This window comes from Chenopodium quinoa, unplaced genomic scaffold, assembly GCF_001683475.1.
Source record: "Chenopodium quinoa cultivar QQ74 unplaced genomic scaffold, ASM168347v1, whole genome shotgun sequence".
Classification (NCBI taxonomy): Eukaryota; Viridiplantae; Streptophyta; class Magnoliopsida; order Caryophyllales; family Amaranthaceae; genus Chenopodium; species Chenopodium quinoa.
In genome coordinates this window covers 354056-368479 of record NW_018745024.1, presented here as the reverse complement: position 1 = coordinate 368479, position 14424 = coordinate 354056, and the positions used below count along the sequence as shown (strand labels likewise).

The window sequence follows — 14424 nt, the reverse complement described above, 5'->3', positions numbered from 1 at the left end:
GGAGTTGAGAATGAAGAGAGTGTTGATTTTGAAAATCCTAACCCTTTTTCCCATCTTGATGAGTCTCAAGTGCATGATTGTGATCCTTTTATCCATGAGTATTTGGATTCATTTAAGGTTATGTCTAATGTGTTTATTGAGTGTCAAATGAAAACCCATAGCCTTTTGAGTGAGTTCATTAAGAATGCTTCATGGGAGAGAGACCATTTTGAAATGAATTTGCATCCATTCATGCATGGCTTTGAGATTTTAGGCTTTAAGGAAGTTGAGGGAGTTGTTGTTCATGATTGTAGTGAAGGGGATTATGTAGTTCCTCTTGGAAGTTGGATGTTTGAGGGAGATCATGATCATGAGTGTTCTTCTTTTGAGGATTCTATGATTGATTTTCATGCTCAAATTGGTGATTTGAGGAATGGTGGTGAAGAAGAGACCATTTGTAAGACCATTGCTCCTATCCCCTTCTCTCATGTCCCTTTTTCAAGGAATTTCAACCATATCCCCTACACTCCTATATCCCTTCCTTCCTTTGTTAATGAGCCTATTGGGAACCCCCTTGCCTATGAAGATTTTTATGTCCCTCATTCGTCTTCAATTGAGGAAAAGGGTGATTTTGCCACCCAAAAAGATTTTTGTGAAGAGAGTTTGCCTTTCTATTCTTCTTCTTATTTTCTTAAATTTTCTTTTGATTCTTCTTCTTCTTGGAAACTTCCTCTTCACCTTCTTTTGCGTGCACTAATCTTGGTGCATGCCCTTCTTATATCATTTGCTTACTTGTTATCTTATGTGATGTGTAGTAGTGCATTTGACAAGCTCTTGCGATCGTTGCAATATTATTTACTAGAGCGGTCAAGCTTGGACCTTAAGCAAGCCTTTCTCGGGAAGTAACCCGTGTTTTATTGCTTTCATTTTCTTTTATTTTTAGAATAGTTTTTGGCCTCATGGAAATGTTTGTGTGCTTGGTGCTAGGTACATAACTTAATATACTCTTATGCATTGGTTTGGATCAAGAATCAAGGAAGTTTGACTCCACTTTTGCTAGCACATGGAAAACAAGATTCAATTTTAGAGGTAGTCGGCTTCAAGAAGGTTTAATTGGGTCATTTGCGGGTACTATACCCACCTAATATCCGGTAATATCCTTCCTTGCTCTTCCTCTAATGATTTGTGACTTGTTGGACATATGTTGGTTGGTTGGATGACTTTCTTTCTTTTCTCCTCCCATGGATTCTTTGGTTTAAAGTTTGAGCATGTTTCCTCATTCAAGCTTGGGGGAGGGTATTCTATCATGTTTGGTGGAATTTTGATTCATATATGCCATGCACATTTGTATATGCATTTCCATTTTCTTTATTTTGAAAATTCCAAAAAGATTTTGTTTCTATCAAGGCAAATTTGCAATGTGTTTTGTTTTGTTCTTACTTTTGACATAATACGCTTGGACTTGTATTCTTGAATGTCTTTATTCCTAAATTATAAAGGTATGCACGGTTTGAGAATGTGTTAGGTTGACTCTAGGATATGATATGCTAAGGTAGTTGTTAAGAACTTTGAGACTATGAAGCCCTAGTTCACTTGCTTGTGGTAAGATGGAGTTGCTCTCTATGGTGGATATGAAATCAAGAGTTAGTTATTGCTATCCCTAGTGACCAAATTGTTCAAGCCTTCATCATACTTTGTTGAGCGGCATATTTGGATCCTTGGCTATTGCATTCTCGTATCTAGAACTTGACTTTTAGCTCCCATGATCGCGACTGAGCCACTTTAGGGGATGACAAAGACATTTCTCTTTTTATAGGATTAATTTTCAATTTTGGATTTGGTTTGCAATTGCCCCTATTACTAGCCCATTTGAGCCATATACATTCTTTTCTCTAACCGTAATACAAGCCTTCCAGCCTTAGTTTCACTTTAAATCCTACCTTTAGTTTGTGAAGCAATTTTGTTTTGGAGCTTGTTTTATTGTTTATGGTGAAAGTTTAGAATTATAAGTTCATTTGCAAAGCAAGTATGTGTTGTATATAATTTTTTGCGTAAAACCAAATACATTGTGAGAAAAAGCCGTCCAAAGTTAAAAGAGGCAAGGACATTTAAAAAAAAAAAGAAAAGAAAAAGCTTGGAAAAAGGAATTATTGAAAAAAAAAAGTAAAGAAGAATGTAAAGCACAAAAAAAAAGGGTTTTGTTATTGTTGTTCTCCCTGTTTTTGTTATTTTGTGTTAAATAAGCTTGTGGGAAAGTTATTTAATAAGCATACTTGGCACTTTTGTTTTGGAATCGTTTGGATCTTGTGGAAGAAGTTCCACCCGTGCTTCGCATAGGTTTACCACCAATTTCAAGAGTTCTCCACACCTTTACTCTCCTAGCTTATATGTTAATACCTTGAAAGTCCTTTTGATCCTAGAGGGTTAAGTCATTCAATGATGGCAGGAAATAGGAATCAAGCCTATAGAGCGAGTTTGCATAGCCAAGATGTCGGGTAACCTTCTCAATGTTTTTAATTTCTTATTTATTTTCCGGTTTCTTCGTGGAATCATGAGAAGCTAACTTGAAAGTGGATTTGAAACTAGTAGAGAGAACGTGGTTTGATTGGTTGAAACAAAAGGTGGAATGTGTTTCCTTTAGTTCTCTATGCTTAGCATATGTTATGTTTCAATCAACCTTGGACATCTTAGAACGTGCATACCTTTATTATTTTAGAAAGATTGACATTCATTAGTGTTTGTTCCATCATAAAAGTCCACTCTAGAACGCTTGTAACTTTTCTCTTACTTCGATTTATTTTATTTTATTTATTTATTGCCTTGCCTTGATTTTTGTCAAGAGTTATGGGTTAAACTCTTAGGACACCCTTACGAGAGCTTACTCGTCCTCTAGAGCGATCTATGGGGTTTAAAGTGCTTGATGCATGCGCTAAATGCATTCGTGATTCCTACGAAAGTGAGTTAGTGTATATTCTTTCTCTTCTAGTTTTATTTTATTTTATTGTTTTTTTTTAAAAATATATATATATATATATATATATATATATATATATATATATATATATATATATACATCGTTTTCTGTTGTGTTTGTTTTGTTTTGCTCGAGGATGAGCAAAAGTTAAGCTTGGGGGTGTTTGATGAGTGACATTTATGTTACCCTTAGGGGTAGTGTATTGGTCTCTTTTCTCCTGTTTTTCTTAGGTTTTCTACCTCTTTTCTCCTCTTATGGCTTCCTTTTCTTTTATGGATGAAAAGTATGCTTATTTGCGCTTGTTTTGATAATCTTTATGCATAATTTTATCATCCCCATGCTCTCGTGATCTTTGCTATCTTTTGCAGGTTCCATGACGGTCCTAAGCACGGTAGGAGGCCCCTTGGCCAAGTATGGAGGCATGGACAAAGACTAGAGGAGCAAAAGGGAAGAAGAGGAAGCAAGAAGAGGAAGTTCAAGAGGAGGTGTGGCCGAACCTTTAAGAGGTTCGGTCGAACCAAGGTGTGGTCAAACTTTTGAAAAGTTCGACCGAACCTCCAAGGCAGTTTCAACCAAGTTTTCAGCATGTTTACAGGAGGGGTCGAACCAGGAAAGTTCGACCAAACAAGGATCAGGGAGGTTCGACCGAACCTACCCTGAGTTCGGCCGAACCTACCCTGAGTCCGACCAAACCTACACAGAGTTCGGTCGGACCTTTTCCCGTTTCAGCTGACTTTTTGCGGAGCTTCCTAAGCAATTTTGTAAGGGGTATAAATTGTTTTTTTTGCTCATTAAAGAGAAAAGGATTTTTCAGTTTAGTTTAGTTTTTAGGTTAGTTTTAGGTTTTTAGAGAGAGAAACTCTCAAATTTTGGAGAGAGAAAGTGAGGAGCACAATGGTTTTCATGGATTTTAGATAATCAAAGGAGGAATTTGATGATTTGAAGATCTCCATTTTACATCAATGAGCATTTCTTACTCTCTTCTCTCTTTATGCTTTATTGATTGCTTTGTTAATCATGTTTAAGTAGATTTCCTTCTACGAGGTGTTGAGTGAAGCTTTGTTATGGTTAATTGAGTTATTTGAGATAAATTTGATGATAATTGTGTGATTGAATTGATTGAATTGATGATGGCATGTTGTTTGTTTTAGATTGGATTGATCTCCCAAGATAGCAAACTTAATTGCATGTTAGTTCTAGTTTGACAAGGGATTGTGAATTAGAATTTATATATTTGATTGCATTTTGGGTAAATTTCTTCTATGCACCTAGTCAATGAGGGATCTAGGCTAGGAATTTGAGAGATTGCTCTTGATGGTAATTAATTCCCATTTTAATTCTTTCTTTGCATGATTGATTATCAAATCGATTCCCATTAACTTGTTAATTGTTCAAAGTGGATCTTTGCCCCTAGTAGACTTTGTAATATCTTGATCTTTATATGTGGGTTAGTGTAGTTGTAGTGTCCACTATCCATAAACCGACTTCGGCGTAGCTTAAGCATTAGATCGAGAACAATCCAACATTACCGTTCCTTGTGGTTCGACTCCGAACTTACCACTAGACTTGTTTAGGGGTTAGTTTTAGGATTTATAAATTTATTTGATTGAGTGTGGAATGTGCGACCGTTCTAACGCCCATCATGTGCGCTTTTCAATTAACATGCAATCAATAGGATTACCCTAAACCTGTTTATCTATGTTGGTTGAATTTAATGCACAAATAGGCTATTATTGGCGATCACTTGAATTATAATCATATTAACCCTAAACAAAATTATTAATTGTCTTATTAAGCGTGATTACAAGTACCAATTCCTTTTAAACATGCATAAAAGGCGTGATCAAGCAATAAATATAAATATCAAGCAACATAATAAATAATCAAAATCATGATAATAATAATTATAATAAATATTATAATCATAAAATCATAATCAAAATAATAATTATAATCATAATTAAAACAATTATAAAAATCATAATAATAAATTATAATTAAAATAATCATGTCAACGTTAAAGCATAATACTAGCAAGATCCTAGGCATGATACTAACAAGATTAATAACAAACCCTATCATGTCACTAAGCAATAAAAATCAAATCTTTAACCCTAACATGATACTAACAATCATAAATATTAAGAAGAACATAGGAAGCATCATAACAATCATATTTAATATTAAAGTTACCCTAAACATGATACTAGGAATATCACAATAACAATTTAAACATGATTTCTACATCATAACATCAATAAAAACCATTAAAGTACTTACTTTGATGCCTCGTACCTCTTTCTAATAACAAAATACACACGTTAGTAACTTCAAGGAAAATAATAAAACAAACAATTAAATTAAATAATTGAAAGAGAGATTTGGGACCAAACCCTCAGAAATTAAAACCTTTCACGTCTAGGGCGAAGGCAACTTCGAATATGGCTAGGTGTTTCTAGATCTTGTGAATGTGGAATTTTGTATGTAAAAAGCAATTTTAGAAAAGAGAAAGAGAGAGATGAATGAATGATTAGAGAGAATTTTGATGAGAATTAGCGAATGATTAAAGAGAATGAAAGAGAATTAACGAATGAAAACTGATTGTAGGTGGATATAATTGAAAACTGATTGTTGATGATCGAAAAAGGAGTTTTTAATACGTTATTTATAGAGAAAATCAGCCAAAAAGATAAAATTAACAAAACAGAGTATTAGCGCACGCAAAACGAGATTGGCGCTAGCCATTGGCCATTGGCGCCAGGCGCCAACGTCAGCGCCAGGCGCCAATGCCTGGCGTTAGGCGCCAATCTTGTTTTTGAAACGTTTTCTAAAATCTGATAAATTTTGCCGTACAGGAGGGTAAAATCGTATCTTTTCCTCAAAATGCTCTTTGATTTTAATTAAAACTTTGAAAAGTCAACCAAAGTCAATTTATCAATGCTAATTGAATTAGGAATGAAAAGCACCTTCTAGAAGAATCTAGAAGACTAAAACCATTCCTAATTGCATTAGGAATGATAAATCATATTAGGCCCTCCCCTAGATCATTGGGACATACATAAGGCTCAAAACGGGCCCAGTTTAGTAAATTGGCCATAACTTCCTCAATATTCATCGGAATTGGGCTTATAATATATTGTTGGAAAGCTCTTGCAAGCCCCATCCAACTACACTACTATTGGACCCATATCATGGACCAACCAAACTGGATTGGTTGTTTTCTTAAAATAAGTTTCCAAAGCAGAGAGAAGGGAAAAGAAATTAAAAACTATCCGCAACACTAAACTTTCCACACTTTCACTTCATTCAATTATGATTCGACGCGAAAGGTACTCATCACCGGGTTTGGTTTTTGGGGAGACACAAATGGGTGTCTACAGATGGCTAGTTATTGTTGAGTTTTTGAGAGTGAGATAAATGAATGAAACAAAAGTGGGTATTGTGTATTTGTGTGTGAGTTGCGGGCTACAAATGACTGAATGAATATTGACTGTTGAGTAACCCTAAATGCCTTTTCAAGAAAGAAAAAAAATTACCGGGTAATTATCGGGTACCCGTGGAACTCATAGTGTGGCCCATTACCCGATCCGGAAACTGAATTTTTTAACATGCCGGCTACCCGGCCCGTAAAAATGATAAAAAAAAATCAAAAAATACACATCGGGTAGTTTGCGGGTCTTTGGGTTTTCGGGTCGGGTCAAGCGGATTGGGTTTTTTTGAACACCCCTAATCACAGAGTGTGGTCTCTACAAGCGTCTATACCTTATATCGTATAGATATTTCGTGGAAATAATATATTATACAAATGTAAAGGACATACATTAAAATGTAATGAACATAAACCTACAGTAAAAAGAACATATTTGCACCAAAAAGAGTGAAAATGTCTATGTTCTTTTATTGGTATTCCAACTCCAGACCTTGAGCACGTCTTTTCACATGCTAAAATAAGAACTAGGAACTAATCTAGGCCCTTAAATCATGTTAATCGGACGGCTCACATGCTTCCCGTGTCATTAATGACATTCTCGTAATATTTGAATGTTACAAACTGATTCTCAGTTTCAATTCTAAAAAGTAAATGAAATGTTAGTAAAAGTAAATGAAATCAGTCATAAAGTAAATGAAATTGTCTTAAAAATTAAAAAACTGGAAAAAAGTTTGAAAATATGCGAAATTACGAAAATGCCATTAATGAAAGCGGGTGAGATGTGAGCCGTCAGATGGAGCATGATTGAAGGCTGAGATTGGTTCTTAGTTCCTATTATTCACCTTGGTTCTCACATGATCTCAATTCTATATATAAAATTTAATGTGCATTACATAATATTATCATGTTGTTTATTAATATTACAGGTAAAAAAACAGTTGTATGTTGTTTACACATGTTCTTACCGCATTTTTAGTCGCAAGGTACATACAAATCTACCTTAATCAATATAGAATTATTGTTAGGAGGAAAGCCACAAGCATTGGAGGGTAGGTTGGAATTGACGCAGAATATGAGTGGTTTTTACTTTGGAAAATTTAACAATAACAAACCAACCTTTTTCATGTTCTCCCAAACTAGACGAACCTTTAAATCTTTCCAAAATAAACCTAAGTTTGAATTTATTCTCCCAAAATGAACCCACCAAGTAAAAATCCAAGTGTATTAAATCATTGTTCAAGATTTTTTTTATTCGAATTTTGATGATTTTTTTTGAAAAAAAGAAATAAAAAATACCAAACACTGTTCCAAATGCCAGCCACCCCATTGCCACCCACTCCAAGCCTTCCCCTCTTCCCCGGGCGCAAGCCGACGCCCAAAACCCCCTACTCTTGGTCGCCGGCGCCGGCTATATCCACACCTTAATAACCTTTACCACATCTCACCACCAAACCACCATTAATCACTAACAACCTCCATCTCCACCTGCCGCACAAATAGAGCAACACCAGCAGCCCACATCTGTTGGCGCCCAGAACCCCCCTCTCCTATTCGTTGACTTTACCCACCAATGGCGGAGGGAGGTGGGTACAAGGGGGGACAGTTGTCCCCCCACTTCAATAAAAAAAATTAGTTAAAACTAATTATGTGCAGCATATTCAATAAGAAAAAGAGTTTGGTTCAATGGTTTTAGGGCTTACTAGTAGTCTCCATGGTCATGGGTTCAATCCCTTTGACCAACATTTTTTTCTTCTTATTTTTATTTTAAAGTTTTTCTCTTTTCTTGCATATTTCTTTACTTCACACATTCAATTAGAAGTAATACATGGTAAATGGCATCATGTTCTAACTTTTAAATTACCATAGTAATTTACATAATTTTTATTTATTTTCCTTGACCAACATTTTTTTCTTCTTATTTTTATTTTAAATTTTTCCTCTTTTCTTGCATATTTCTTTACTTCACACATTCAATTAGAAGTAATACATGGCACTACTTAATGGCATCATGTTCTAACTTTTAAATTACCATAGTAATTTACATAATTTTTGTTTATTTTTTTTTATATAAATGCATACATTACAACCCCAAATTATTGGTTATAGTAGGAATTTCGGGTAAAGTTATTTGGTTTTATTATATATCACAATATAAATTAAATTGTCACGGGTTTAAAAACTTTGAACCTATGGATTAGGGATGGCAATTTAATCCGAGTTCAATTCGAATCCGATCCGATCCGAAGGAAAAAATCCGATTCGAATCCGTTTAAAATTAATTCGAATCCGAATCCGATAAAATAGATCCGAATCCGAATAGGAGGTGGATCGGACTTGGACCCTACGCAAAGTCCGACGGAGTCCGATCCGAGTCCGAATCCGAGAGTATAAGCATATGCTCTATAACTTGGGACAATTATTTGCTTGTTTTGTAGCAAAAATTTGTTATGTAACTTAGTTTATAATTTAAATATGTTATGTTTATACTTTAATTGGTATGACAATACAAGCAATTATAGGTATATGACATTACAAAAAAATAAAAATAAAAAAATTATTCGGACCATTTCGGAGGTCCGAATAAACGGACCGGATTCGGATCCGAAAATTACGAGTCGGATCGGATTCGGACTCGGACTTTTCGGATTCGGACTCGGACTCGGATTCTGATCCAAGTCCAGGGTCCGTTTACTAAATGGATCGGATTCGGATTTAGCCACATCCGTCCCGAATCCGATCCGTTGCCATTCCTACTATGGATCCTCTACTGACCAAATTTGAATAAGAAATTGTTTATTTGTTAGGATTATCATAAATTAGAAATCACATTTATGAATTATTTGATAATTTTTATTGTATACCAATTTAAAAAAAATGAATATTTGAAGGTGAAGTTGAAATTGTAAATATGCTTTCTTAAGAAATTTAATATGCTAATTAAATTGTCACAGCCTACAGTTCACCCGCTTCATTAAGGGTAACTCCGTAATTTTAGTCAATGAATGACCTTTGTTCTAATTTTTTCGCTTCTTTTTTTTTCTCTCTCTATTCTTCTTAGTTTCTCTCTCTTCTCTCAAAAGCTCTCAACGACGATTGATAGTTCGATTTTGCTGCTCGATTTTTTGGATTTTGCTGTCTAATATCTTCAATTTAGTTCCAATTCTTCGAGTTTGCTACTCGATTTATGTTAATCGATCATTATGGAGAGGTAAATTTTATAGATTCTTTTTGTTTTATAAGTGATATTAAGTTTTTATATAATTAGGTTTTGCTTTGTTTTTGTTCGACTGTCTTTTTCGATTACCATTTTATGGTTGTGGTTTACTCAATTTGATTATTATTGTATTTTATTTTGTCAGGGTTTTTGTTTCTTATTCTATTTTGTTGCTTTTTAATCGAATTTAGTTTTAGTTTTTTTATAATCTGATGCATTTTTTTTTACTTTTTTTTTAATGTTCACCTAAATCTGGTTAAGGAGGAATGAGGTGTTAAACGAGTGGGGTTTTGTTTTCATGAGTTATTACTTTTGAGCATGAATTATTTACTTTTGAGCTTGAATTATTTACTTTTGAGTTGATTGTAATGATTGAGTTTTGTACATTGTTTTATGGTGTTGATGTTTCATAATGTGTTATACTTTTTTGCAATCGAAGGGGAATGAGGTGTATGTAATGAAGTTTCTTGGAGGAGTTTTGAATCCGAGAAGTGGTTGAGTGATGCTGCCTTGCCAAGGCTGATGCCCTGCCAAGGTTGCTACTGCTATATATTTAAAGTTAAAACAGTGGGGACTTAATGAAAGCCTAATGCTACTAGCAACTGTTGATGTTCGCACTTGATTGGCAACTAGCTATTGTTGATTTTCTTAGAGTATTTATAGGTTTTTTGTTAAATTAAAGTACCATTGATATCACTGTGTAGTCTAATAAGATAAACATAAATCATTCCTTTCTAATGAGTGATTAATAATTATCATTACATTTGAGTAATTTTGGCTTACTTTTGACATACTTTGATTAACTTTTGATATAATATAATATAATTTTGAGTTTTAGTAACTTTCTTAGTTTGCCAGAGGATCTTCACCATAAAGATGACCCCATTTGTGCTTCAGGTAGAAGCATTCATATTGCAAAATTATGTAGGGATAGGATTTCAAATTGCTTGACAATATAATATTGTATTTTTCAATTATCCTTCTACAGGTTTGGAATAGAGCTAAAACACATGATGATTTAACAAATTGTTAATTAGCACTTAGGATGTCCTGTAGGAGCTTACATTTGTCCCAATGCCTGTTATTTACCCCCATTTCACCTACATTTCTTTTATATAAGATTTGTTCTTTTATAGAATAATGTTTATTTATGAATGTGAATTTTGCATTTCTAGGGTGCAGATACTATTGTGGTGTTGGTGCCGATAGAATTCGGACATGATCTGATGTTCAGTATAAAGCTATGGAATTAACATAAGTGGAAGCAATATTCTTAAGGTATCCTGATGAAATTTTGTGTTCTTGCATTTACACTAGTACCCAATTATGGGTAGTTTCTAGGTGTAAACTCTTCTTTTTACATATACTATATAAACCTTTTTATTTACTTTTGAGATTTTTGTTTTGTTTACTTATGAGTTATTTTGCAATATAAATGCTTGTTTAAGTAGTTTTCTTCCAAAATATAATATTATTTACTTTTTACATTGATTTATTAACTTTTAATGTAAAAACTATCACTTTAACCTCAAGTCATATATTTCTCTCTTAGTTGATTTACATTAGAGATATTTGGAGGTAGAAATAGAGCTGTGGTCCTCAGCCAATCTAGAAAAAATATGACAACCCCAAAGTTTTTCGGTTTAATGATACATAGAGGCCTTCAAACCTAATTAATCGTTAAATCTTAGAGCTAATTTATATTGTTTACTTTTAAGTTTATATTATTTACTTTTGAGATTATTTTATTTAGTTTTGAGTAATTTATTTTATTTACCTTTGAATCCCACGTAGCTGCTGCCCTGCCATGGCTTGCTACTGCAGCTTCTACTTTTGCCTTGCCAAGGCTGCTGCTGCAACTACGTACTGCCCTTCCATGGCTTGATGCTGATGTTCTACTTCTGCTCTACCGCCTACTGTTGCTATGCTACTTCTGCTGTACAGCTGCTGCTGTAAATGGTGGTCGGGAGTTCTTGAAGTTGAGCGAAACGGGCCAAGTAGTCTACTTTTTTATCTACTTTTTATTATTTTTTTATCTACTTCTGTCATATTACTCATATGATGCATAGTGCCAAGGCTGCATAATGGCAAGTAATCTGATTTTGTAATGTGGTTTCTTATAATTTTCTCATTTCATTGCATCTGTTAGTTTTATTAGCTGCATTAAATTAGACAGAGTGAAGTACGCTATTTTGATTTGTGACTTTATGGCTATGGATATATCTCAGATTTTTTAACAGAGTTGGCTTGTTCTTTGGTCATGGCATAAGGAAAGCCTGTTACTACTCACATAGAACCTGTACAGACTAATGACACACCTAGAAGACCCAGGATCCTTCTAGCTACAAGTGGAAGTGTTTCTCCGATCAAGTTTGGGAACCTCTATCATTGCTTTTCTGAATGGGCTGATGTAAAAGCAGTGGCAACTAAATCTGCATTGCATTTTATTGACACCGTGACAATTCCTTGAACCGGTTTTTCTTCGTGGATGATTTGACTGGATTTGAGATCACACTCCTGTTGGAGGTAATAACCTCACTTCATGTTGCAAGAATCTCAGAGTTGTCTATCGAAATTCCTTCTTATCTATTCATCAGTAGCTTCGACAATTTGATCATTCTATTCTATGTTAAGGTAGCTTCCAGAGCCTTTCAGTTTCTTTGATTATTGTTGTTTTCTTTGATTTTAAATCAAGGTTATGCGATGCATATATAGTAGCCTAGTTTGGTATTGGATCAAGAAAGTGTTAGCTGAATGCCGGTGAAGCTTGTACCATTGATTTTTATCATTGATATCCATTTACTCGATTTTAGGTTATTTGTGAAAATATCATATTCCATTGCTCATGTCAGTTAGGTTTCGTTTTGATTTGTTTAATTTGGTTGTGATCATATTTGTTTCTGTCCATCTTGTGCACTGTGTATACTTCAGGTTTGACAGATTAAGTTCGTGAGATGAATTTTATGCGTAATTTGTTAATTGAAGGGATGTTTTAACTATGACAGATAATAATTATCAGAATATAGCTTATTTAAGGGGAATACTTTACAAAATTAAATGATACATTGAATTCACTCACTGAAAAGACTGGAATTAATACAGAAGAACCAATATGACAGATTATTATCACATCAGTTTGAAGCTCAAAGGTCATACCCAAGAAAGGCATGAAAAACACATTCCAATATGTAGCTGAGGAACCAATATACCAGAAGAGTCCAATGTCTCAAACGAAAGCAAGGAACCATGTAACTTGTTGAGATGATTTAAGTCCAAATTTGAAGCAACACCTTCAACGGAATCAGATGCCTCACCTAGGTTTGATGATACTGAAGAATCGGAGCTGAGTTTTTCAAGAAATGGTATCAGTCCCATAAAGCCCTAAATAAAGACAGATGGCACTGTAAGTTGATCATAAATGTAAAGTCAGAGATTTACCACATTATCTGAAATAGTGTCTATATACTTCTATTTCTGATTTATACTTCATATCAGAAGTTTTTATTTTTGTTTACTTTTAAGAATTTTTTATTTACTTTTGAATTAATTTTCTTTATTTATTGTTAAATACACACTAGCCTACTAGCTCAATAGGTAGAGCATTGTGCAAGTGCACAAAAGATGTGGGTTCGAATCCCACGTAGGTTCATTTGTATTTACTTTAAGAAATATTTTATTTACTTCAACTTATTTGTATCTACTTTTATTACTAAGAAACTCAAGCTTCACTTATCCAAGGATTAAAGGTATGACAATAGGTTTTATAATCTTATACTACATATTTAAGCATTCATAGCAATTAGAGACCGTCATTAAGCATTTTTTCTTAGCAATATCCATTTTAGAAGTGGAGAAGTTGAATTTCATTTCTATTTACTTTAATAAATATTTTATTTACTATAACTTATTTTGTACCTACTTTTATTACTAGAAACTCAAGATCGCTAACTTATCTAAGGATTAAATACATAAACATGATGGTAAACTAATACCCCACTTTTTTTTTTCTCAGCAATAATGTTCGCCCTAGACTAAATAGTTGTCATTCTCCCATGCTCTAATTTGACCCTTCTTTTTTTTATATGTTTACTAATTTGCTTTTGAGTAGATATAATTTACTTTTGAGTATAGACTATTTACTTTTGAGTTAATATTATGTATTTACTTTGATGTTATTTTAATGGAAAATTGAAAACTAATAATCTCACCTTTGTCTTTTCTACTCAAAATAATCCCACCTTTTTGAATTCCTAGAATAATCCCACCTTTGACCCTCATTTGCTAAAAATGAGCCTTTTAACCTACAACTTGTATAACAATTTTTTTTTCTTTTTTTTTTCAATCTCTCATCTCCCACCTTAGCTACACCATAACCACCACTACATCACAACCTAACCCCACCACCTTCTTTCTTTATCCTAACCTCAACCACCAACACCACTAACCACCTCAACCCCAGCACCACTAACCACGACCACAACCAACACTAACCACGACCTGCCGATAGCCTAGATGTTTTTATTTACTTTTAAACTATTATGATTTACTTTTGAGATATAATTATTTACTTTTGATTTCTTTTCGAGCTATTTTAAATTACTTTAGAGATGTTTTTTGAATTACTTTTTAATTTCTCTATTTACTTTTAAGATAGTTTGATTTACATTATGGATTTTTTTTATTTACTTTCGATTGTTATGTAGACAATAATTCGAACTAGCCAATACCTTTTGTATGCATCATTTATTTGTGATATTAGAGAAAGGTGAGATTGTTATAAGTTGAAATAGAGCTTAGTTTCATGTAGCTTATTTACTAGTGCATATA

The 14424-nt window shown here is 33.7% G+C and overlaps 1 long non-coding RNA gene across 3 annotated transcripts; it reads left to right on the top strand.

Annotated features, from left to right (window-relative positions):
• Positions 1–9283: 9283 nt before the first annotated feature.
• Positions 9284–13162, top strand: LOC110708234. Of its 3 annotated transcripts, none has more exons than XR_002508671.1 (4): positions 9284–9591; positions 10773–10875; positions 11392–12123; positions 12236–12256. It is a non-coding gene; the product is annotated as an uncharacterized LOC110708234 (long non-coding RNA). The 3 variants fall into 3 exon arrangements; XR_002508670.1 differs by lacking the exon at positions 12236–12256 and adding an exon at positions 12717–13162 and having other exon boundaries at positions 9285–9591; XR_002508669.1 differs by having other exon boundaries at positions 9305–9591; positions 11392–12710.
• The last annotated feature ends 1262 nt before the right edge of the window (positions 13163–14424 follow it).